This window comes from Lissotriton vulgaris, chromosome 3_1 (assembly GCF_964263255.1).
Source record: "Lissotriton vulgaris chromosome 3_1, aLisVul1.2, whole genome shotgun sequence".
In the NCBI taxonomy this organism is placed as follows: Eukaryota; Metazoa; Chordata; class Amphibia; order Caudata; family Salamandridae; genus Lissotriton; species Lissotriton vulgaris.
In genome coordinates, this window is record NC_141689.1 from 1,726,601,005 (window position 1) to 1,726,628,392 (window position 27,388).

A 27,388-nucleotide genomic window follows, 5' to 3' on the forward strand; every position below is an offset into this window, starting at 1 on the left:
CAAGTACAGAGTCATTCACAACATATGCACAACAATACAGTGATAGAAACAGGGGCAACAACAGGGCACAAGAACAGAATCAGGTGTGAAAAAAAGACAAGATACAGAAAAGAAAACACCTCAGGGGCAGCGGCGAACTCGCAGTAGCAGCGGGGGAGACCAGGCGCACTCAAAGGGAGCCGCGCGGTGCGAGGAGCGATCAGCCCTTGGGACAGGGTCGGGCTTGAAGAAGAAGTTGATGGACTAACCCTCCTTTTCCTTGCTGGGGATCTGGAACACAATGGATCTTCTGAAAGAGGGGTTTGCTCCTTGATTTACTGAACTACCCCCACTTCAGGAGGAACAACTACTATTGTGGGCTGTTGTCGCGACTGTTGTTGCAGCTGTTGTTACAGCTGTTGTTGCCCACTTATCTGCTGAATTTCCGCCTGCGTTGATTGGGTACTACTTTGCAATAATGACATTTCAACATCATTGCTCGTTAGTAGACATGCTACCTCTGCGACACTCATGGGCTTGTGCCTAGGTTGGTGGGGTGGGCCCGCTGATGCGGAGGTGCTGCTCCCAGCTTGGCCCCCACCAGACACCGCTGCTGCAGGCGTAATTTTTTTCCCAAAAAAACAAGGACGGCGGCACACCAGTCTTGGCAAGTGCAACTTCCTTCTTTTGTTCCTTCTTCTCACTGGCAAGTTTCTTGGTACTGGAGGATCTGGCAACTTTCTTTGGGGCCATCTTCTTCAGATGTCAGCAGGATGCTGTTGCACGAGTTGCAGAGATGTATGTGACGTTGTGTGCAGCAGGACTTCTGTCAGGTAGTACAATGGGTGATGATGTCACCTCCTCCTCTGTCTTTTTGTGGACCTAAAAGCAAAGAACCCAGGAGAAGAATATCAGTGAAATGTTGCATTTGTTCTTGTGGTTCAATTACTACTCGTACAAACAAACAAATATAATATATAGCTTAGTGTGTGGTGGTTACACTTGTTAGTGTTAGATATTATTACATTTTAATAACTCAGTTTAAGTTATAAAAAACATAACAGTGTAGCCATTTGAGAGACTTTGACAACAAGGGCTTCCATGGTAATACTGTGTAAACTCAGGTAGGATAGGAAAGAAGAAGAGCAAAAACAAAAATACAAATGTAATGGAGTGGAACCTGTTTGTTGGCAATAAATTATTTGCTCATCACGTCATTCAGGGAGCTGCAGCTAGCAAAGTGGATGGATTGAAGCAGTAAGACAAGAGGAACATAGGAAAGACATGCAGGCCTATGGCAAAAGCAAACTGCCTGGCTCCAAAATGGTCACCAGCCACATGGCCAGGCCCACAACAACAACAAGAAAGAGAAGACAGACAATGCATACCTATGGAAAAAGCACATTGTCTGGCTTCAAAATGGCAGCCAGCCACGTGGCAGGCCCACAACAACAAGAAGCCTAGGACAAAAAGGAACAAAGGAAACACATGCAGGCCTACATGGCAAAAGCGTTTAATTAGAGAGTGGTTCTGTCGGGTAGAAACACAAATGATTTCAAGTTTCTATTAATGCAATAAAAGAACATCCTCTGGAAACACACAAACACAATCACAAAAAGCAAAAACAGGCCCTCACAATGAATGAATAAAGGACCTGAGAGCAATTAGTTGTACTGTGTATTTTTATCTGAATTAAATTCAATCAAATTGATGTTTCATACAGTACATATAGTGACTGTCAAGATGAATTAAAAGTGCAAAAAAGTGACAATGGTGAATAGTGATCACGTGGTGATGAAATATTTACAGTGAGAAGTCAATCTAATACATTCAATATATACAAATATATACACATATTTTTCTCTGGTGGCCATGTACTGATTTGTCCCTAGAGATTCTTATTATTTCTTTTAGCTGTGTAGAATCCTAGAGGTACTAGGCCTTTGAAGAATGTCGACGTTTCGACCCTATTATGCCTGTGTCTGTGGTCGCGGCGGGTCTTTCTCAAGACAGAAGTGTGGAGTGCGAAGCACGACAGTCTGTAATTGAAATAAGAGAGTGTGTGTCAGAGGAGAGGTGAGGTGAAATAAATGACCTAACGCCACGGGCGGTGAGCATACTCGCCCTAAATTCCAGGTCGGGGAGAGTCCCCTTCCTACACTGGACCAACACCTCTGTCATCTAATTGCCTTTAAGCATCCACCTCAAAATAACCCATCCTACCAGAATATTAACAGTTGGCATCACATTTGAAAAAGCCATTACATCGCAATCTTTTGACAAACTGTGCAAATTTGCATACGTATTCGACCAACACACACCTTTCGTCTGGGTCATAGCGAGGCCATATTAATGCGATTGAGCTATGTGCGCTTGGAATACTGCCAGCCTCAACGTCCCAAATTCAGATGAACCGCATTTTAATTAACGGACGCTTTGCGAGTCCACTAAAATTCTAAATTCATCAACACAGAGCGATCCGGTCGAGAAACCACAGCGAGGAAACTACATTTCCCAGATACACAACTCGCTGTCATACAAGGCGAGTTCTGTTAAAAGACGGACCACCGGAAATAACCTCCATCCGCCTACACTCCCGGGATCCTTTGCGGACCCGGAAGACTCGGACGACTGGAAACAGAACGCTGCCCGGCTCGGAAAACCTCGCCGCCAGGTAAGCCGCGCACAGATACAACGCTCTTTAGACACCAAAGGATCGGAGACACACGCTGATTGCAGCTTTCCCTTCCTGTCTCGCAGAATTATTTCCAAGTGCCACGGACCATTGATTGACCCGCTACCGAACCGGCTTCTTGATGACACAGTATTAAGACCCGAGGTGAGAACGCACTCACCGTTATGTTACTCGCAGCTTCTTTTGCCAATGCCAAACCAACTCCTTACAATATTCCGTTTTCACCAAACAGCCGGACCCCACGCGCCCAGAGTCGTTGAAAAGCCTGGCCCCTCCTGAATAATGTAAGCATGAAAGAACTAGGTGGAAGTTTGAATGTGATGAAATTTGGTTGTTGTTTTTTGGACAGACACTGATGGGTTTCAATTATTATTCTTCCTATGACAGACGGCTGGGTGTCCAGACTACTCACTGTTTTTGTTCTGGTTTCTAAGTGACTGAGAGGTAAGAGACACAAGCTAGAAGTAGGGGCAGTAGGTGCTTTGTTGAATTCCAAACAGAATACCAATAAGTTTCCCCCTTCTCTTTTCACAGACCTTGGTCCTGATGAGAACTCATTCACTCATATGAGTTCGAAACGCGTAGACTTTTCAAGCCTTTAACAAACCAACAAAATGGATGATATTTACTTGTAAATAGCTTTGTAAATATATAATTAGGTTCTAGGCTTCATTGTAAATCTAGTGATTACATTGCAGATACAATTCATATGTTTTCCCTTTTTTTGTATTGTGTGTTGAGATGTAAATAGTGTGGTTTGTGAGGAGTATGACTGAGTGTTTTGTATTATATGTTGTTTATAAAGTCTAAAAAAGGTTTCTATCGAAAAAGTTTTGTTGTGTTTATATAATGATGAGTTGTCAATTGTACATAAGGTCAAAAATTTCTCCTTGAAAATTCTTAAAAAATCTTGTGGATATTATAATAATAAAATATCACCTTTTTTTCAAAATAAAATTAAAAATAAAAAGACATTTTTTGGTCTCAGGAACATTTGTTTAACGGTCAGGTGTTCCAACTTTAAACAAGTGAGTGAAAGGATTGGCAGCACATGCAATCTCAGTTGTTGTTTAAATTGCTTGTGGCAAGCAGTGCTGTTGGGAGCCCGAACCCAGTAGTTTTGTTGTTAATGTGTCTGTGGTCGCGGCGGGTCTTTCTCAAGACAGAAGTGTGGAGTGCGAAGCACGACAGTCTGTAATTGAAATAAGAGAGTGTGTGTCAGAGGAGAGGTGAGGTGAAATAAATGACCTAACGCCACGGGCGGTGAGCATACTCGCCCTAAATTCCAGGTCGGGGAGAGTCGCCTGAAAAGGGGAGGGCGCAAGGCCTCAAATCTGTTGAAAATGGAATCCATCAGTCCAGGTTGATACGATTAAAAGCATTTAGTATGTAAGGGACCGCGGGTGCTTGGGGCCCTATTCCATTGGGATGAGGTGGGCTCAGGACAGTGGCTGGCGATTGGCAAGCAGTGGTGTGCACTGTTGTGAGGACCCCAATGAATTACCCTCCCACGACTGGTGGTGGGGTGGTGGGTGCAAAAGCAGCACACATATATAACTACCGCCACAAAATGGCAACCAGTCACAAGCAACAAGCAGGAGGACTGGAAAATAATTAACTGAAACAGGCCTATAATAGCCAGGCAAAGGAGGCATGCTTTGCTAAACAACAACACTGCTTTAATGCTATAAAAAATGCAAAAACGAAAATCCACAGGGTAAACAAGGTGTGCAAAATACACAACAAACACACCACACACAACCAAGGCACCCAAAAAGTAAAATACCCCTAGAAGCACATTTTGCAATTCAATCCATTCCCATCCATGCCCTAAATGATGTATAAATTCAACAGAACACACAGAAACAGTTGCACCCACCTCTGAGCCTTCTAGATGGAACGCCCCTTTGGCAGATTAGGCCACAAACTTGCAGGCCTGTGGCAAAAGCACACTGCCTGGCTTCAAAATGGCCACCATCCACATGGCCAGGCCCATAGCAACAACAAGAAAGCGAAGACAGACAATACAGGCCTATGGGAAGAGCACACTGCCTGGCTTCAAAATGGCCACCAGCCACCAGCCACCTCGCCAGGCCCACAACAACAAGAAGCCTAGGCCCGAAAGGAACAAAGGAAACACATGCAGGCCTATATGGCAAAAGCAGCACACTAATAGCTACCAGCACACTAATAGCTACCAGCACAAAATGGCCACCAGCCACATGGACAGTCACAAGCAACAAGCAGGAGGCCTGGAAAACAAAGAACTGAAACATGCCTATAATAGTCAGGCAAAGGAGGCATGCTAAACAACACAGCTTTAATGCAATAACATGCAAAAACGAAAATCTACAGAACTAAACAAGGTGTGCAAGGAAGGTACACAAACACACAACACACACACAAAAAAAGGCATTTATTTAACAAAAACCCAAAAACTGAAATAACCCAAAAAATACACATTTTGCAATTCATTCCAATGCCATCCATGTCTTAAATGATGTTTAAAATAAATTCAACAAACACCAAAGGAACAGCTGTTTCATCATGCACCCATGATTAGCTCTGGGCCTAGTGACTACCCACAATAAATTGTATTAGAAAATGATGAAAAGTACCAAAATTGTAGTTGCAGCAATCACAATGCCCCAATCAAACAAACAACAACACCAACTTACTTGTAAAATCTCAAATCTGAAAGTCCTCAAATCCAATGATATATGATGCAGTAGAGAGCAGACACAAAGAGTGATCCGTCCTTCTCGCAAATCCAAATAAGAAAGTGAACAGAAGATGGTCAAAGCACTGGGAGGAGCCTGCTGGACAGGAACAGGAAGTTAGAGAACCTGTGGCACTCCCTTCCTCGCTTTAAAAAAAAAAGGACTCCTTGCATAAAAAAGTACAGCCAATTGTCAATCTTTGGAGTTTTTTTTCATCCAAATCATCATTTTAGAGAAGGTTTTATGCCTCTCGAGATATTATTCTTATCCAGATTGTAAATTTGCATGTTCGGCATCGCAAGCTTCACCAAACTTCGGCCGGATGTCCGATGGCGTGTCCTAATGACATGTTCGCGATCGCACACTCTTGCGGTGTCTGTTGGCGAGGTGAATGACGTGTTAGCGATCGCACACTCTTGCGGGATCACGCAGCCGGCTACCAAAATCTCATGGCACACGTGAACGAATAGGAAAACTCATTAGAGAACACAGGGATCCCAGTAAGTTGCTACCGCCCACGCAAAAACAGATTTTTAAAGTGCAAGCAAGGAAATTATTCTGCTACGCTGCGGATTGCGGAATTTCCGGTAATTCCACGTTCTCTGCGGAACGTGGAATTGCGGAAATTCCACAAATTCCGCGCGCGGAGCGGATTTTACTGCCCAGGGTTAATTAAAACAGCCAGATCTAGGCAGGTATCTCTTCTAAAGTTATTTTTAATATTGTTAATGACTTTATTACTCCTCTGGCGTGCTCTCAGTCTCTTTCTGAATCCCAGAATTTCTGCGAAACTTTGGCCAGTTTCTTTCAGGATAAAATCTCCCACATTTATTAAATATGTCACATTGTCCCCTGTCAAGATTCCGGGATCTCTACCCCTAAGGCTAAGCAGTCAATGACTACTACTCACACTCTAGATAGTTTTGAGACTTTTACAGTGGAGGAAATTCATAGTTCTTTGGTATCAGCGAAGTCTGGCTCCCTGTTGCACACCTGTCCACCCAAAACAATGTATGTGCTGGCCACTCTCTGTGCCCCAGGGATCTTAGAGACTTTTAACTGTTCAATCAAAAGAGGTACTATTCTGCCAGAGTGGAAGACAGCTTGCGTACGACCCATTCTAAAGAAACCTACATTGGACTAAAAATTGCTAATTAACTATTGCTTTATATCTTTATTACCTCTTTTGGGTAAACAGCTTGAAGGTCTTATTATTAAGCAACTAAGTTCTTATCTTGAACCTAATCATATCCTTGAAACCTCCCAATTTGGCTTCTGCCAAGGCCATAGCACAGAGATGGCGCTCTTGACAGTGACTGATTCTCTGCACCTGGGAGTGAATGCAGGAAACCCAGTGATACTTGTATTATTATACATTTCCTCAGCCTTTGATACCATTTCCCATATGAGGCTGATGGAAAGGCTACAAGAAAATGTCATTCAAAGCTTGGCACTAAAATGGTTCCACCATTTTTTGACAGATAGACATCAAACTGTCATGTTGGGTCTCGACTCTTCACGTAAGATAATCTTAGACAAGGACATGCCACGGGGCTCATGTCTGAGCTCCACCTTGTTTAATATCTACATTGCTGCTTTGGCTGGGATTGCAGAGCTCTTTGGCTTTGATATAATCTCATACGATGATGACATCCAGCTGATGTTTACACCAGGTTATGATCTGGTGGCGCAAAAAGAACATTTTTCCTCAGGCATGTTAGCTATCTCAGACTAGATGAATGAGAACTATCCCCAGCTGAATGCAGATAAGACGGAGATCATGCTGTTTGGCAAAGCCTCTTCTATCTGGGCAGATGACTAGTGGGCTCCTCAACTGGGTGCTACTCCCGTGCCCAAGCAAGCAGTAAAGAATCTTGGGATAAAACTGGACAAAGCCTTAACAATGAGAGAGCCCATTATGGCCGTCATTGACGTATTTTACCACAACCTACGCCTATTGCACAGAATTTTCCCTTACTTTCCTACTTCCACCCATAGAACTCAGGTTCAGGACATCATAATAAGCAGACTAGATTATGGCAACGCCCTGCTGGCGAACGTCAGTGAAATGCTGATCTCTAAACTTCAGGTTGTTCAAAATATGGAAACCAGGCTTGTGCCTAACTGCCCTTCAGGCACTTCCTCGGTGCCTTTGCTGAAAGAACTCATTGAAAACAATGGGGTAGACCCAAATAATCAATAGGACCTGGGTAACAGTAATAATGAAAGGAAAGTGGTCCTAGATATAGGTTTTAGACACGACTAGTGGTGTAGATGTTATTACTTCATATTCAACAAAAGATCAGAATGAATCTGAATATACAAACACATGGAGATGTATTGCAAGTTTAAATCAATTCAGGAAATGCAATAAATGCAAATGAATGTAAGTGACCCAACACAGTAATATCAACAAATGCTACTGCAGTTTATTTACAAATTCATAAAATCCAGCAAAGGGAAAAGTGGAAAAGAAAAGGAGTTGGTGCTCGAGTGAAGAAAAGGTAAAGGGATAGATTAAAGTGTGATTAAGTGCAACAAAAGGATTATTAATACATTGCACAAGTAAAGCCTACCCATTTACAATCTATATACAATTTTGTACAGGGGGACAGGGAAGGGCAGGTGTAGGCTTTAGGGAAATGAGGGGGGGATCGTCGACGTTTCGACCCTGGCGCAATAGGGGGAAGTCACGACCTCTGCTGCGGGTCTTCTTCAGGACGGAAGTGGGGGCAGGGACGGGGAAGCACCTGTAATAATAAATATGAATATTTTACAATTTTTAGGGGGAGGTCAAGTCTAAAGTAATTAAAAAGAGTGTTGGGTACATTACCAATTAAAATTGGAACTGTGTCACGATCCCAGATCAGTTGGGCGGTACACCTATCAATGGTAAAGACACACCGGAAAAAACTGTTAGCCCATCTCCAAAGGCGCAGTCCTCCCAGAATTGTCAAAAACGGAGGTGATCAGCAAGGTTAAAACTCACCTCTAGCTAAGAATTTCAACTCAGAAATGGGGTTCGGTCAAGAGACAGTATGTCCTCAATGGGCACTTGAATTCCTTCGTGCTGTGTAAGGAAAATTGGAGCCAATCAGACCCATAGTTTGGTTAACCTCCCAACGTGTAGGTATCATATATTTAAGAAAAAACACTCACCCTAGTCCGATATCATGATGGACACTGTAACAGATGACTGAAGGAGAATAATGGTTCAAGTAAATCTGTATGGGAAAGAACCAGGTATGAAACCTATGTTGTAATTTCCTACACTACACATGTAACGAGACTCCGATAATAAAAATTGCCATACAAATGATAGTCGATCAACGGAGGGTTAAGCTAGGGTGTATTGAGTAGAATGATCTATATCAAGCCAGGTCTAACACCACCCATCAAGATTATGGCCAATGCAGGGTGTATACTGCAACATGCACATGCCTCCGATTTCGGTGTGAGAGATAACCCATCAAGATTATTGCCAATGCAGGGTGTATATTGCACCATGCACATTCCTCCGATTCCGGTGTGAGTCAACCCGGTAATTTAAACATAGTTCAGTTACACCCGGTTACTAAATGGCCAGGGAGGGTTAAAACTACCCCGCAAGAGAGCGCTACTGTTACTAAACAAGACGCGCCACCCATACCGGGATAGTTATTACCTTGGTTTGGGGTTTTCGCTCCAAAATGTACGGAGACACGGGCAGCAGTTAGTCAGGTAGCTCAGAGAGTCCCGGCAGCTTCCGTGTCACGTGACCGGTTAGGACCACGTGGTCGGGGGCAGCCAATTGAAAATAAATACGCGTCGGACTCAAGTATAATCGAAATAAGTGAAGGACTAACGGGTGGAAGTGTAAACAAGGAGCTAATATGAGATTTGGCGAAGACATTTTGACAAGGGGTTATTTAGCACGCTAGGAATGTCGTGTTAGTCGAAAAGCAGACCGCAGGGTACAAATAGGCGGCCAATCATTGTTCCACATGTTTAAAATTTAACAATTATTAATTATTTAACATTTTGACAAGTCATTTAAAAGTCAACTCTTCTTGACTATCGGAGGCAACAATAGTTCAGCCAATACAATATACAATAATATACATAATATACATAAAGAAAACACACAAATTAAACAATCACAGACAACAATGTTATATCAATTACATTTACATAGGGAAAAAGTGTTATAGTTGACATTAACACCTATTACAGAAGAGTTGCCAATGTTAGTGGTTCATGACATATGGCAAACAGGCAGAAAAGCAACAAGAAAAAAGGGGAACCGCTACCTCAATTGGAGGATGGTCATAGATTGAGAGGAGGTCAGCCAGTTGGTAACAGTGTCATCTGTCTCAAGAATTCCTCCTGTTCATTCAAGCCCCTATTCACCGTATCAAAGAAATGCATCCATCTGCACTCACGGATGTTGATTGATTGTGTAAGATTTCCTCCCCTAGGACTAGGGTTGACTTTTTCAATAACGCACCACTTAAGACTTTCCGGTGTGTGATTAAATCTGACGAAGTGATCAACTAATGGTGCCCCTTGCACTTTACAACGGACCCTGCTGCAGTGTTGCAGAATGCGTGTTTTCACCTTTTGAACAGTTTGCCCTATATACATAAAACCACAGGGGCAAAAGATGGCATATATTACCCCCATGGTATTACAGTTGGTGTGGTTTCGCATGACGTGTGTGTAGTTATTATATGTGCACTCCTTGACTTCCAATGCCATATCACAGGCTTTACAGGATCCACATTTAAAATGACCCACAACAATAGGGAGATTCCATAATGTAGTCTGACTCTCCACATTTTTCTTCTGCAGCATAGAATGTACAACAAAATCCCTGACGCTCTTTCCTTTACGGAAGGCATGCATGGGGGGGTCCGGCAAACCTGTCTCTTCTGCTACCAGGTGCCAATGGTTGTTAATAATTCTTTTGATCTCCGTACTCTTGGTATTAAATGTGGTAACACATATCAGCCTCTCCTCTTCATTCAACTTCTTTATTTTAGGTTCTAACAGTACTTCTCTGTGGCAGAACCATGCTCTTTTACGAGCCTTTTTCACCAGGCTTCTTGGGTAACCTGTCATTTGTGAGAATCAAGTTTTTTCCTAAAGATACATGGAGGTTGACCAGATGATTCAATAAATCTTTTTATGGAACAATGGATCACTGATGTGTATATCCCTGTTGGGAAATGTCAGAGAATGAGACATTGACCTATAGTGAAGATTACATTAAAAACCTCATAGATAAACAAGGAAGTGGTAGCTTCCTGGGCCGTACTACCATCCCAATCGACTCTACCCTAAATGAAAAGGTTAATAAGCTAGAAAGGCTCGAAAAGAAACTCATAAGAACGAGGTTACACGGACACTCCCTCACCCAATATCTACAAGCAAATGTTATACCAATAGGTTTGCAGGTTCGTAACGAGCCCGCAATCTTTGTAGATAACCCTAAATTTAAGGGCAAGTTCAGCTTCATCTCAAACAACTGTTCTAGACATTGGATGGTCTTGGGAGTGGAGACTGCACTGGAAGAGGTTGAGCGTCTAATTAAAGAAATAGGAGATCTTAGAAAAGAAATCACAGAAGATTCAGCTTTACTTAATGCTAAGGAAGCCCTTGAACGACTGGAAGTAACGCTGAAGGAATTTGATATCTTTACGCAATCCACCAAGTTGGACAAGTTGTCCAAGGATATCAAATTCTTTGATAAAAAAGCTGTCTACCCATACTTGGCAGAGGGTTACTACAATCAGGACTCCCAGGGTAGATACAGTACTAGGGGAAGAGGAGGGTTTAGGAGGTACAATACGTTCTCCAATTCCTCTGTCAGCAGTGCATCAGATTCTGAGCAACCCTCTACCAGTACATCTGCACAACAAGATACCCACCCTGATTTTTTAGAGCAGGACCCATGGGAGGAACAGCGTGGCAGAGGCCGCCCCTGGGGTCGTCCCAGGGGACGGGGCCGTACCAACTGGAACCAGAGCAGGGGACAAACGAATTGGAATCAGGGGCGCCCACAATCTGGGAAACAGGTTCAATTCCGACAGGAATCACATGGAGAAATTCAAACCCGCAAACAACATTACAGGTGGTAAATCCCAATGCCTTGGTCAACCAACCTAGCTCTTTAATCAACCTCTCCAATCACGTATTGACCAATGACGAACAAAAAATCCTGGAGAAGGGTTTATCGTTTGTACCGACTAATCTGCCGAATAGTTTCAATCTAAAATTGGAGCTTCACCAGTTCTTTCGGAAAGTCAGACTGAAACAATTCTTTAACAAAATACCACACCGGCCGGTGTTCAGCAATACAGGTCTGAGACCACCCTCTACTTTCACACCACCCGCTCACATGATGCCACATAAAGTTTTAGCATTTGAGCAAGTAGTCATGGGTGATATAAATAAACTATTGAGGGACAAGAAATATGTGAAATACAATGTCTCAAAACAGGAAAGGATTGCGCTCCAAAGCTTGAAACAAAATCAAGATATAGTGATCAAGCCCGCCGACAAAGGTGGGGCAATTGTAATTCAGAACAGGGATGATTATGTAAAAGAAATCTGTAATCAGCTATCTGTGACTGAAAACTACACTAAATTATCAACTAATCCCACCAAGGAAATTGCCATAGCAATTAAAAAAGTCACAGATAATGCACTCAGTGAGGGATTCATCACTAAACAGGAACATGAATATCTGAATAATATACACCCTCGTGTACCCACGATCTATACCTTACCAAAGGTACACAAAAGGCTCCATAATCCACCAAGGAGACCTATAGTGTCTGGGTGTGGCTCAATTCTTGAGCCATTGTGTAGATTTATAGATGTCTTCATCAAACCCATTGCAGAGAACACAGCCTGTTATCTTAGAGATACCATGCAGGTGATCAAGTTGATAGATGAGAAAGGATTTAATCCCAGTGAAGAACTATTGGTAACTATGGATATCACCTCCTTGTATACCAACATCCCACAACATGCAGCCCTAGAGGTGATAACAACGGTACTGGAAGATAGGGTTAGGCCACATAGAGTCCCTACCAAGTTCATAGTAGACCTATTAGAGATCGCTATGAGACGTAATTTCTTCATCTTCGATGGAGATTACTTCATGCAGATAAATGGCGTAGCCATGGGTGCTAGCTTTGCCCCGAATTTGGCAGTGATCTATATGGATCATTTCGAACATAATTGGGTCCTTTGTGAGAACAACCCACATAGAGGTAATATCAGTTTATGGCGTCGTTACATCGACGACGTCCTGCTGGTGTGGAAGGGCTCGAAGAGTGATCTACTTGTCTTTTATAATTGGCTAAACGGAAGAGATGCTAACATCCAGTTCACAATGGAATGCAGTAATCAAGCTATTAATTTCTTAGACATCACCATTAAGGAAGAACATGGTGTGTTACATACCACCTTATTTCGCAAACCAACAGAGAGAAATACTCTGTTGCGATATTCCAGTCATCATCCCCGCAATCTCAGGGACAATCTCCCTTACGGACAGTTCCTGAGATTGCGGAGAAATTGTAGTTGTAAAGTGGATTATTTTTCTGAATCTACCATCTTGATGACTCGACTGGTTGAGAGGGGTTACCCAAGAAGCCTGGTGAAAAAGGCTCGTAAAAGAGCATGGTTCTGCCACAGAGAAGTACTGTTAGAACCTAAAATAAAGAAGTTGAATGAAGAGGAGAGGCTGATATGTGTTACCACATTTAATACCAAGAGTATGGAGATCAAAAGAATTATTAACAACCATTGGCACCTGGTAGCAGAAGGGACAGGTTTGCCGGACCCCCCCATGCATGCCTTCCGTAAAGGAAAGAGCGTCAGGGATTTTGTTGTACATTCTATGCTGCAGAAGAAAAATGTGGAGAGTCAGACTACATTATGGAATCTCCCTATTGTTGTGGGTCATTTTAAATGTGGATCCTGTAAAGCCTGTGATATGGCATTGGAAGTCAAGGAGTGCACATATAATAACTACACACACGTCATGCGAAACCACACCAACTGTAATACCATGGGGGTAATATATGCCATCTTTTGCCCCTGTGGTTTTATGTATATAGGGCAAACTGTTCAAAAGGTGAAAACACGCATTCTGCAACACTGCAGCAGGGTCCGTTGTAAAGTGCAAGGGGCACCATTAGTTGATCACTTCGTCAGATTTAATCACACACCGGAAAGTCTTAAGTGGTGCGTTATTGAAAAAGTCAACCCTAGTCCTAGGGGAGGAAATCTTACACAATCAATCAACATCCGTGAGTGCAGATGGATGCATTTCTTTGATACGGTGAATAGGGGCTTGAATGAACAGGAGGAATTCTTGAGACAGATGACACTGTTACCAACTGGCTGACCTCCTCTCAATCTATGACCATCCTCCAATTGAGGTAGCGGTTCCCCTTTTTTCTTGTTGCTTTTCTGCCTGTTTGCCATATGTCATGAACCACTAACATTGGCAACTCTTCTGTAATAGGTGTTAATGTCAACTATAACACTTTTTCCCTATGTAAATGTAATTGATATAACATTGTTGTCTGTGATTGTTTAATTTGTGTGTTTTCTTTATGTATATTATGTATATTATTGTATATTGTATTGGCTGAACTATTGTTGCCTCCGATAGTCAAGAAGAGTTGACTTTTAAATGACTTGTCAAAATGTTAAATAATTAATAATTGTTAAATTTTAAACATGTGGAACAATGATTGGCCGCCTATTTGTACCCTGCGGTCTGTTTTTCGACTAACACGACATTCCTAGCGTGCTAAATAACCCCTTGTCAAAATGTCTTCGCCAAATCTCATATTAGCTCCTTGTTTACACTTCCACCCGTTAGTCCTTCACTTATTTCGATTATACTTGAGTCCGACGCGTATTTATTTTCAATTGGCTGCCCCCGACCACGTGGTCCTAACCGGTCACGTGACACGGAAGCTGCCGGGACTCTCTGAGCTACCTGACTAACTGCTGCCCGTGTCTCCGTACATTTTGGAGCGAAAACCCCAAACCAAGGTAATAACTATCCCGGTATGGGTGGCGCGTCTTGTTTAGTAACAGTAGCGCTCTCTTGCGCGGTAGTTTTAACCCTCCCTGGCCATTTAGTAACCGGGTGTAACTGAACTATGTTTAAATTACCGGGTTGACTCACACCTGAATCGGAGGAATGTGCATGGTGCAATATACACCCTGCATTGGCAATAATCTTGATGGGTTATCTCTCACACCGAAATCGGAGGCATGTGCATGTTGCAGTATACACCCTGCATTGGCCATAATCTTGATGGGTGGTGTTAGACCTGGCTTGATATAGATCATTCTACTCAATACACCCTAGCTTAACCCTCCGTTGATCGACTATCATTTGTATGGCAATTTTTATTATCGGAGTCTCGTTACATGTGTAGTGTAGGAAATTACAACATAGGTTTTATACCTGGTTCTTTCCCATACAGATTTACTTGAACCATTATTCTCCTTCAGTCATCTGTTACAGTGTCCATCATGATATCGGACTAGGGTGAGTGTTTTTTCTTAAATATATGATACCTACACGTTGGGAGGTTAACCAAACTATGGGTCTGATTGGCTCCAATTTTCCTTACACAGCACGAAGGAATTCAAGTGCCCATTGAGGACATACTGTCTCTTGACCGAACCCCATTTCTGAGTTGAAATTCTTAGCTAGAGGTGAGTTTTAACCTTGCTGATCACCTCCGTTTTTGACAATTCTGGGAGGACTGCGCCTTTGGAGATGGGCTAACAGTTTTTTCCGGTGTGTCTTTACCATTGATAGGTGTACCGCCCAACTGATCTGGGATCGTGACACAGTTCCAATTTTAATTGGTAATGTACCCAACACTCTTTTTAATTACTTTAGACTTGACCTCCCCCTAAAAATTGTAAAATATTCATATTTATTATTACAGGTGCTTCCCCGTCCCCTGCCCCCACTTCCGTCCTGAAGAAGACCCGCAGCAGAGGTCGTGACTTCCCCCTATTGCGCCAGGGTCGAAACGTCGACGATCCCCCCCTCATTTCCCTAAAGCCTACACCTGCCCTTCCCTGTCCCCCTGTACAAAATTGTATATAGATTGTAAATGGGTAGGCTTTACTTGTGCAATGTATTAATAATCCTTTTGTTGCACTTAATCACACTTTAATCTATCCCTTTACCTTTTCTTCACTCGAGCACCAACTCCTTTTCTTTTCCACTTTTCCCTTTGCTGGATTTTATGAATTTGTAAATAAACTGCAGTAGCATTTGTTGATATTACTGTGTTGGGTCACTTACATTCATTTGCATTTATTGCATTTCCTGAATTGATTTAAACTTGCAATACATCTCCATGTGTTTGTATATTCAGATTCATTCTGATCTTTTGTTGAATATGAAGTAATAACATCTACACCACTAGCCTTTGCTGAAAGAACTACACTGGTTGCCCATGAAAAAACGCCCCTATTTTAAAATCTGCTGTCTCACCTATAATGCCTTAAAGGACAAAGGCCCACTTTATCTTCGGAAATGAATAAAAGAGTATGCTCCCTACCGTAATCTAAGGTCTGGCTTGTAAGCCCTGTTGTGGATCCCCTGCATTTGTTTCTCATGCAGCGGTGGAAATGCATTTTCCTATCTCGCCCCCGTGTACTGGAAAAAACTTCCTCTTCATGTTTGTTCATGTCTAAATTACTGTAAGTTCAGGAAACAACTCAAAGCCCACTTATTTTAATCACTCTCGACTCTTGATTTTGCTTTGTAACAGCTCCAAGATGCCCTTGGGTGATTTGTGCACTATATCAAGTCAAATTAACATGACATAACATAACAGAGAAGATTTCATCAAATATTTCTAGGTTGATTGAATGTGGATAATCCCATTGTTATAAATGGAGATGGTTGCCTCTGCTCTGAAAGTGGGTGAAGGAGCTACCAGTGGTGGCTGGCACAAACTGGAGCCGGGGGAGGGCAGGGGGCTTGAAGAGGGGGTAAGGAAATAAAACGCACCTCCTCACCACGTCTTGTCCCTCTCTCCACCATCGTCTTCAGAACAGGAAAGGAGGCAGTCAGGCTCCCCTGAGCCAATAACAACACTGCTATACAGATTTGTGATTTGTCTGAGCACCATGGTTCAGCGATCAGATGGTGACTGGGAGCCTGGGCATGTTCTCCACCCAGGCAATAATGCAGCCTGGGTGCAAAACATGCAAAGTGCGCATGAATGTTTGGCAGGCTTGAGATGGCTGGTCAAACATTCATGCGCACTTTAAGGAGTGCAAACCACTCCACCCAGCCCTGCCTTGCCCGCAAATCTGCTGCAAAAAAGAAAATATGAAAATTTAAAATAACTTATGGTTATTAGCATTTTATTTTTCCTTTAGTTACACTGCTTAAAAGCAGTGGTACAATGCTACTTCACTTTAGCGGAGGAGCTGCCACTTAGAGCTATGAATAGTCTTAGACCATGAGCTGTTTCCTAGATGCAGTATATATAGGGCTTTCGCCCTTTGGGATCTTCTTTTCGTGTAGAAGATAAGATCACTTTTAAGGTTACTTTAGATGGGCAGAAGTAGGAGGCAGAGATTGGAGTTTATGGGTGAGATTTGAGAAGTCTATACTTATAGCTTTTGTGTGCAATATTTTGTGAGATTAGGAGGGTATCTAATTTTTTAGGCATTGCTGTCATCCAGTTCCAGTTTAGTGTCAAGTGCACATAGAGAATCAAGATTGATGTCTGAGGGAACAGCTAGAACCAAATAAATGATTATGGAGTTATAGTGTATGAGTGAGAGAAGGAAGGAGAAGGGTCAAATAGACAACTCTCTCTTCAAGTCTGACTGCCCTAATAGCAGTAACAGGATGGAGGAAATACAGCAAGATGTGATTCGACTTACTGTTTGATGGGTTATATGCAGGTTAGAGACCTGTGGATCTATGTACTCATTGAACATCAGCTTTCCTGCAGAGAAGTTGAACATCCTTCCAAAGTAGGTAAGGTGGCAGAGTAGTGTCCACTTTCACTAATCATACTGAACCATTGAATTATAGTCAGGCAGGGTTGTCCTCCATCATGTTAGAGGAAAGAGATGTTGCAGGGGTCAACTGAGATGCAATGGAGGGTGAACAAATGCCACAGCACAACCATCAAAATTGATATGAGGAGACTTCCTAATAGTATTCAAAAATGGCCTCTCCATTAGGCTCCAGGGGTCCTACAAGGTTAGAGAGACAGGAGTCCTTCTTTACTTTCAATAAAATTGTCTTCTTTACTGTCAATGAGTCTACTAGCAAACCAGTCCTCTATTTCTTGGTAGGAAGACTGCCATCTTGAATGAGGCTAACATATGGGGGAGGGGAGTGGAGTGGGGTACTCAAAATGGAGTGCTGGCTGCAGCCAGAAAACAAGAACATCGGGCACCTTAAACAACAATTGCCCAAGGCAGCACTGTAAGTCTCCTGCTAGAATTTTAGGAGTCAGGCAAAAGTAAGTACCCAATATGGGCACCACCAGTACTCCCACCTCTGTATCCAGGGTGTCCTATGCTGCTGGGAGAAAGCCAGCAGTGTGTTCCGGCAAGTTCACACATGGGAGAGTAAAAGCCTGCCACACTAATAGGCAAAACCAGTGAACAGCTGGCTCAACAGCCTCCTCAGTAAGGGGAGGTGGACCAGCGGGTCAACCACCTAACCCAGAAACAAGCCAGCAACACTCACCAAGCCTCCAGCACCCCATCAAAGCTAGCTGACACTACACTGGGCAGCTGGATAAACTGCAAGCAGGCAGGGTAAATATAGGGGCTGGGAACAGGCAACACACCCACATTGTCCCAAACAATCTCTTGCTTTGCATGTACTTTGACAATATGAATGTCTATACATGATGGGAGGGTTCAACATGAAAATAAAAGCGTGCATCCATTATTTGTGTTGGCATATGTGTCACAGTCCCAATAAACATCAACACACCCACATCTTCTTCAAAAAAAGTAGACTTCAAAATGTAACTATCATCTCATCATACCAGTTGACCAACATTGTGTCATCCCTAACATCTATAATTTGGACACATGCAGAACTACTATGTTAAGCAGTACACTGCATCAAAGGGACAGGTCAGCGATGCAACATTTCAATATCCAAATTGATCATTACTCTTCCCTTGCATTTCAGCTGTGAAGAGCTGAACAGTTTGCAGTCTTGCTGTGTTGTGCAACACTGAAGTGTACACCAGGTGGTATTCAGTGAAGTTAGGAATACAAACCACAAACTACCATACCTGAGCAGAACCTCACATTGCAGTGTGTCTCGCCAATGTATTCCCATGCAGATTAACTGAGTTTTGCTGGAAATCATGCTATTGCAGATATCACCATAGATCATGAGTGACAGCCATGGACAAATGCCTACTGTCATGCAAATATGTAAAAGCAGTCATTATGAAAGAATGTGTATATGCATGTGTGGCTTACCACAACACAAAGCATATGTGAACTATTTTCTGGATAAAATGTCACATATACCTCATCATGGTACAATAGGTAAAAAGCACATTTGCCTTTGTATTGCACAACAATGTAATGAGGGCCTAAGCCCCTTAAAAATACATGATCAGATGATGTTGTAAAGTGCATAAATGGCAAGAACACTATGAAATTAGATAGGTTGAATGTAAACATCTGAACCCCTAAAAGAAACTGAGATGTCAAGAGTGTGATTTCACTTGGATTGGTCAGGCAAAAATGCATTAGCATAAACATAACTCTTTACACATGGTCAGATGGAGTGATTTAAATATGACCTTTAGCATTGCAAGAGTCGTGTACCTCTGACCTGAGTGTACAAGCGGAAAGTTGAGTGTATCATAAACATACTATCTGCCCAAAGGGTAAATTTAAGTTGATTTGATTTGATTTGATTTTTCTATTTATATAGCGCGCGAATGCCCGAGGGCGTCTTGGTGCTGAGATGTACCACTGGCTCTTAAAGATGTTGACTAGAGCTGTGCATAGAAAAGCCATGTTTTAACTTTCGTTCTGAAGGATTTCAAGGATGGGCTTGTTTTTATGTTTAGTGGTAGTGGAGGATCTCTACCTCTAAGGCTAAGCAGTCAATGACTACTACTCACACTCTAGATAGTTTTGAGCCTTTTACAGTGGAGGAAATTCATAGTTCTATGGTATCAGCGAAGTCTGGCTCCCTGTTGCACACCTGTCCACCCAAAACAATGTCTGTGCTGGCCATTCTCTGTGCCCCAGGGATCTTAGAGATTTTTAACTGTTCAATCAAAAGAGGTACTATTCTGCCAGAGTGGAAGACAGCTTGCGTACAACCCATTCTAAAGAAACCTACATTGGACTAAAAATTGCTAATTAACTATTGCTTTATATCTTTATTACCTCTTTTGGGTAAACAGCTTGAAGGTCTTATTATTAAGCAACTAAGTTCTTATCTTGAACTTAATCATATCCTTGAAACCTCCCAATTTGGCTTCTGCCAAGGCCATAGCACAGAGATGGCGCTCTTGACAGTGACTGATTCTCTGCACCTGGGAGTGAATGCAGGAAACCTAGTGATACTTGTATTATTATACATTTCCTCAGCCTTTGATACCATTTCCCATATGAGGCTGATGGAAAGGCTACAAGAAAATGGCATTCAAAGCTTGGCACTAAAATGGTTCCACCATTTTTTGACAGATAGACATCAAACTGTCATGTTGGGTCTCGACTCTTCACGTAAGATAATCTTAGACAAGGACATGCCACGGGGCTCATGTCTGAGCTCCACCTTGTTTAATATCTACATTGCTGCTTTGGCTGGGATTGCAGAGCTCTTTGGCTTTGATATAATCTCATACGAGGACGACATCCAGCTGATGTTTACACCAGGTCATGATCTGGTGGCGCAAAAAGAACATTTTTCCTCAGGCATGTTAGCTATCTCAGACTAGATGAATGAGAACTATCCCCAGCTGAATGCAGATAAGACGGAGATCATGCTGTTTGGCAAAGCCTCTTCTATCTGGGCAGATGACTAGTGGGCTCCTCAACTGGGTGCTACTCCCGTGCCCAGGCAAGCAGTAAAGAATCTTGGGATAAAACTGGACAAAGCCTTAACAATGAGAGAGCCCATTCCGGCCGTCATTGACGAATTTTACCACAACCTACGCCTATTGCACAGAATTTTCCCTTACTTTCCTACTTCCACCCATAGAACTCAGGTTCAGGACATCATAATAAGCAGACTAGATTATAGCAACGCCCTGCTGGCGAACGTCAGTGAAATGCTGATCTCTAAACTTCAGGTTGTTCAAAATATGGAAACCAGGCTTGTGCCTAACTGTCCTTCAGGCACTTCCTCAGTGCCTTTGCTGAAAGAACTACACTGGTTGCCCATGAAAAAACGCCCCTATTTTAAAATCTGCTGTCTCACCTATAATGCCTTAAAGGACAAAGGCCCACTTTATCTTCGGAAATGAATAAAAGAGTATGCTCCCTACCGTAATCTAAGGTCTGGCTTGTAAGCCCTGTTGTGGATCCCCTGCATTTGTTTCTCATGCAGCGGTGGAAATGCATTTTCCTATCTCGCCCCCGTGTACTGGAAAAAACTTCCTGTTCATGTTTGTTCATGTCTAAATTACTGTAAGTTCAGGAAACAACTCAAAGCCCACTTATTTTAATCACTCTCGACTCTTGATTTTGCTTTGTAACAGCTCCAAGATGCCCTTGGGTGATTTGTGCACTATATCAAGTCAAATTAACATGACATAACATAACAGAGAAGATTTCATCAAATATTTCTAGGTTGATTGAATGTGGATAATCCCATTGTTATAAATGGAGATGGTTGCCTCTGCTCTGAAAGTGGGTGAAGGAGCTACCAGTGGTGGCTGGCACAAACTGGAGCCGGGGGAGGGCAGGGGGCTTGAAGAGGGGGTAAGGAAATAAAACGCACCTCCTCACCACGTCTTGTCGCTCTCTCCACCGTCGTCTTCAGAACAGGAAAGGAGGCAGTCAGGCTCCCCTGAGCCAATAACAACACTGCTATACAGATTTGTGATTTGTCTGAGCACCATGGTTCAGCGATCAGATGGTGACTGGGAGCCTGGGCATGTTCTCCACCCAGGAAATAATGCAGCCTGGGTGCAAAACATGCAAAGTGCGCATGAATGTTTGGCAGGCTTGAGATGGCTGGTCAAACATTCATGCGCACTTTAAGGAGTGCAAACCACTCCACCCAGCCCTGCCTTGCCCGCAAATCTGCTGCAAAAAAGAAAATATGAAAATTTAAAATAACTTATGGTTATTAGCATTTTATTTTTCCTTTAGTTACACTGCTTAAAAGCAGTGGTACAATGCTACTTCACTTTAGCGGAGGAGCTGCCACTTAGAGCTATGAATAGTCTTAGACCATGAGCTGTTTCCTAGATGCAGTGTGTATAGGGCTTTCGCCCTTTGGGATCTTCTTTTCGTGTAGAAGATAAGATCACTTTTAAGGTTACTTTAGATGGGCAGAAGTAGGAGGCAGAGATTGGAGTTTATGGGTGAGATTTGAGAAGTCTATACTTAAAGCTTTTGTGTGCAATATTTTGTGAGATTAGGAGGGTATCTAATTTTTTAGGCATTGCTGTCATCCAGTTCCAGTTTAGTGTCAAGTGCACATAGAGAATCAAGATTGATGTCTGAGGGAACAGCTAGAACCAAATAAATGATTATGGAGTTATAGTGTATGAGTGAGAGAAGGAAGGAGAAGGGTCAAATAGACAACTCTCTCTTCAAGTCTGACTGCCCTAATAGCAGTAACAGGATGGAGGAAATACAGCAAGATGTGATTCGACTTACTGTTTGATGGGTTATATGCAGGTTAGAGACCTGTGGATCTATGTACTCATTGAACATCAGCTTTCCTGCAGGGAAGTTGAACATCCTTCCAAAGTAGGTAAGGTGGCAGAGTAGTGTCCACTTTCACTAATCATACTGAACCATTGAATTATAGTCAGGCAGGGTTGTCCTCCATCATGTTAGAGGAAAGAGATGTTGCAGGGGTCAACTGAGATGCAATGGAGGGTGAACAAATGCCACAGCACAACCATCAAAATTGATATGAGGAGACTTCCTAATAGTATTCAAAAATGGCCTCTCCATTAGGCTCCAGGGGTCCTACAAGGTTAGAGAGACAGGAGTCCTTCTTTACTTCCAATAAAATTGTCTTCTTTACTGTCAATGAGTCTACTAGCAAACCAGTCCTCTATTTCTTGGTAGGAAGACTGCCATCTTGAATGAGGCTAACATATGGAGGAGGGGAGTGGAGTGGGGTACTCAAAATGGAGTGCTGGCTGCAGCCAGAAAACAAGAACATCGGGCACCTTAAACAACAATTGCCCAAGGCAGCACTGTAAGTCTCCTGCTAGAATTTTAGGAGTCAGGCAAAAGTAAGTACCCAATATGGGCACCACCAGTACTCCCACCTCTGTATCCAGGGTGTCCTATGCTGCTGGGAGAAAGCCAGCAGTGTGTTCCGGCAAGTTCACACATGGGAGAGTAAAAGCCTGCCACACTAATAGGCAAAACCAGTGAACAGCTGGCTCAACAGCCTCCTCAGTAAGGGGAGGTGGACCAGCGGGTCAACCACCTAACCCAGAAACAAGCCAGCAACACTCACCAAGCCTCCAGCACCCCATCAAAGCTAGCTGACACTACACTGGGCAGCTGGATAAACTGCAAGCAGGCAGGGTAAATATAGGGGCTGGGATCAGGCAACACACCCACATTGTCCCAAACAATCTCTTGCTTTGCATGTACTTTGACAATATGAATGTCTATACATGATGGGAGGGTTCAACATGAAAATAAAAGCGTGCATCCATTATTTGTGTTGGCATATGTGTCACAGTCCCAATAAACATCAACACACCCACATCTTCTTCAAAAAAAGTAGATTTCAAAATGTAACTATCATCTCATCATACCAGTTGACCAACATTGTGTCATCCCTAACATCTATAATTTGGACACATGCAGAACTACTATGTTAAGCAGTACACTGCATCAAAGGGACAGGTCAGCGATGCAACATTTCAATATCCAAATTGATCATTACTCTTCCCTTGCATTTCAGCTGTGAAGAGCTGAACAGTTTGCAGTCTTGCTGTGTTGTGCAACACTGAAGTGTACACCAGGTGGTATTCAGTGAAGTTAGGAATACAAACCACAAACTACCATACCTGAGCAGAACCTCACATTGCAGTGTGTCTCGCCAATGTATTCCCATGCAGATTAACTGAGTTTTCCTGGAAATCATGCTATTGCAGATATCATCATAGATCATGAGTGACAGCCATGGACAAATGCCTACTGTCATGCAAATATGTAAAAGCAGTCATTATGAAAGAATGTGTATATGCATGTGTGGCTTACCACAACACAAAGCATATGTGAACTATTTTCTGGATAAAATGTCACATATACCTCATCATGGTACAATAGGTAAAAAGCACTTTTGCCTTTGTATTGCACAACAATGTAATGAGGGCCTAATCCCCTTAAAAATACATGCTCAGATGATGTTGTAAAGTGCATAAATGGCAAGAACACTATGAAATTAGATAGGTTGAATGTAAACATCTGAACCCCTAAAAGAAACTGAGATGTCAAGAGTGTGATTTCACTTGGATTGGTCAGGCAAAAATGCATTAGCATAAACATAACTCTTTACACATGGTCAGATGGAGTGATTTAAATATGACCTTTAGCATTGCAAGAGTTGTGTACCTCTGACCTGAGTGTACAAGCGGAAAGTTGAGTGTATCATAAATATACTATCTGCCCAAAGGGTAAATTTAAGTTGATTTGATTTTTCTATTTATATAGCGCGCGAATGCCCGAGGGCGTCTTGGTGCTGAGATGTACCACTGGCTCTTAAAGATGTTGACTAGAGCTGTGCATAGAAAAGCCATGTTTTAACTTTCTTTCTGAAGGATTTCAAGGATGGGCTGGTTTTTATGTTTAGTGGTAGTTGGTTCCAGATTCTTGCTGCGTGTACCAGGAAGCTTCTTCCGCCCCAGTTGGCTCTCCTAAATCTAGGGACCCTGATGAACTTCATTTGGCTGGATCTGAGAAGTCTATTTGGCTCATATTGTTGTAAATACTTTTTTAGAAATTGTGATCCAGTTCCGTTTATTGCTTTGTACGCCAGGCACAGTGATTTAAATTGTATCCTATTTATAATTGGTAACCAGTGCAAGTTTTTTAGTTTGTGGCTGACTGTTTCGAACTTTGTTATTCCTAGTACCAGCCTGGCTGCTGCGTTCTGTAGGCGTTGTAGCTTGAGTAAGATTTTCTTCCTTGCTCCGGCATATGGGCCGTTCGCGTAGTCCAGTCTGGACAATGCTAGTGCTGTCACTACTGTCTTGCGTGCATCATACGGTAAGTAAGGTAGAATTTTTTTGATCATTTTTAGGATGTACCAGAGTGATGATGCCAGTTTACTGGCTTGAGTGTCAAATGAGAGATTAGTGTCTAACGTGATCCCTAGGTTTTTCACCCTTTCTGACGACTCGGGGCATCTTCCCAGATCTTTTGGCCACCATGAGGGGGACCATATGTTTGTGTCCCCTCCTAATATCATGACCTCACTCTTGTCACCGTTCAGTTTTAGGAAGTTCATTCTCATCCATTGGCTGATTTGTGCCATGCAAAGTTGGAATTTTTCTGCTGTGTCCTGTATATCCTTACTTATTGACACCACAATTTGGGTGTCGTCGGCATAGGATATTGGGGTGAAGCCACTGTTCCTTATTATTTGTGCGAGGGGAGCCACATATAGATTAAAAAGAGTGGGGCTGATCGATGAGCCTTGTGGGACTCCGCATGGTAGGTTGAAAAGGTTGGATTTCGCTTCTCCTGATTCTACTGAGAAGGTTCTATTCTCTAAGTAAGAGGCTATAAGGGCACAAGCTGAGTCATGTATATTTGCTATTTTTAGGCGCGTTATAAGGATCTCGTGACTGACTGTATCGAAGGCCGCCAATAGGTCGAGTAATATCAAGGCGGCCTTCGATCCGTTGTCCAGTATTTGCCTAAGTTCCTCCACTGCTGTAATCAGGGCGTCTCTGTTCCATGTCCCACACGGAAACCGAACTGAGAATATTCCAACCAGTTGCCGTCCATCAGATATTGAGATAACTGTTTGTTTAACAGTTTCTCCAAGACCTTTGCAGCAAAAGGGATCCTTGCTATGGGTCTGTAATTATTAGGAGTTTCGCAGTCTAGGTTAGGATTTTTTAGCAGCAGCCTGATTGATATCATTTTCCAGTCATCAGGGAATAATTTTTCTAGCACTAGGCTCAGTTGCTGGGAGCAGATATGCATTATTTTGGGTGGACAAGGGTCCATTGGGCTACCTGAGTTAATGGTGTGGATCTCTTTCTGGATCTGTTCAGCTGTAGGGGGTGTGAAGGTGAATGATGTGGTTTGGACTGGTTGTATTACTGGATTTAGTAAGTGTGAAGTATCCTTTTCTACTGTCTCCGTGCTCTGATTTTTAAAAGAGTCGTAGACTGATGATACTTTGCTGTCAAAGAAGTCCCCTAGTATGTTGCAGAAGTCTGATGACAGTGCTTCTGAGTTGTTGTTCTCAAATTTTGATAACTTCTTGACAGTGTCAAAAAGCGTTTTGCTGGAGTTTTTAGACTCATTGATTTTCTGAATGAAGTATTTACTTTTTTCTGTTAATATTAATTTCTTGTAGCTGGCTAAGGTAGCTTTGTATTCTTGTCTGAGGTGGATATCGTAGTTGGCTCTCCATTTTTTCTCTGCTTTTCTGCACGTTTGTTTTTGTGTTTGTAGTGCTTCTGAGAACATTGGTTGTGAAGGGGTTTTTCTTTTAAGAGTAGCCTTTCTTTGTGGGTCTGTCAAGTTGACTGCATTATCTAACCATTCGTTGAATTGTTTGCAGGCTATATTACAATTTTCGTCGAATGTGGGATGGGATGGTCGGAGTGTTTCTATAAATACCTGATTGTCAATTTTAGACCATTCGAGATAGGTTACTTGTTTGATAAGTTCCACAGGTTTTCCAGTGTCCTCTTTAACTTCCAGAGTGAATCGGACTAGTTTGTGGTCTGACCATGGGATCGGAAGAGTGTCAATTTGATTTAGGCTCTGACATGATGTGAAAATACCGTCCAGTGTGTGTCCGGCATTATGGGTATCTAAGTGTACATTTTGTTCCAAGTCAAAGTTTGTCATTGCATCGATAAAAGCTGCTATCTTTGGGTCTGAATTTTTCTCTAGTGCAGATTAAAATCTCCTAGGATTGTATAATCTGAACTTGTCACACTGGATTCAAGAAACGGACTTAGTAGTTCAATTAAGGTTTTTTTTGCACTAGGTTGTCTGTATATTAGTAGTCCATTAAACGTATAATTGTTTGTGATTTTTATTTGGAAGGTCAAAGTTTCACAGTCTGGGGTGCTTCCTTTGTCTGAGATTTTAATTCTAAAACCTTCTTTTGCTATGATTGCCAATCCTCCCCCCGTTTTATTTTTCTGTCAACTCTGGAGAAGGAATATCCCTCCGGAATAGCTAAGGCCAGCTCAACATCTGATGCTTCGTCTGCCCATGTTTCGGTGATAAATAGTATATCAATATTTTGTTTATCTATTAATTCCGCTGTCTGTATATTATGCTTGACTAATGACCTGACATTAATCAAGCCAGTTTTCAGAATATTTTTTCCATATTTTGGTATCCTGGATTTATCCAGGTTCTTAATGGGAAGAAAGTCAAATGTACGTGAGCATGACGGACATTTTTTACCTTCTTTGTGTGGCTCTATCCGGGCACATATGATGTCTGGTCTCAGCTCTCGAAGTTCCTGGCTGGAGCATTTCCGTAATCTTTTATCGGGGTCACTTTGGACAGGGGGTAAGGCCCTTGGCCCGGTCTT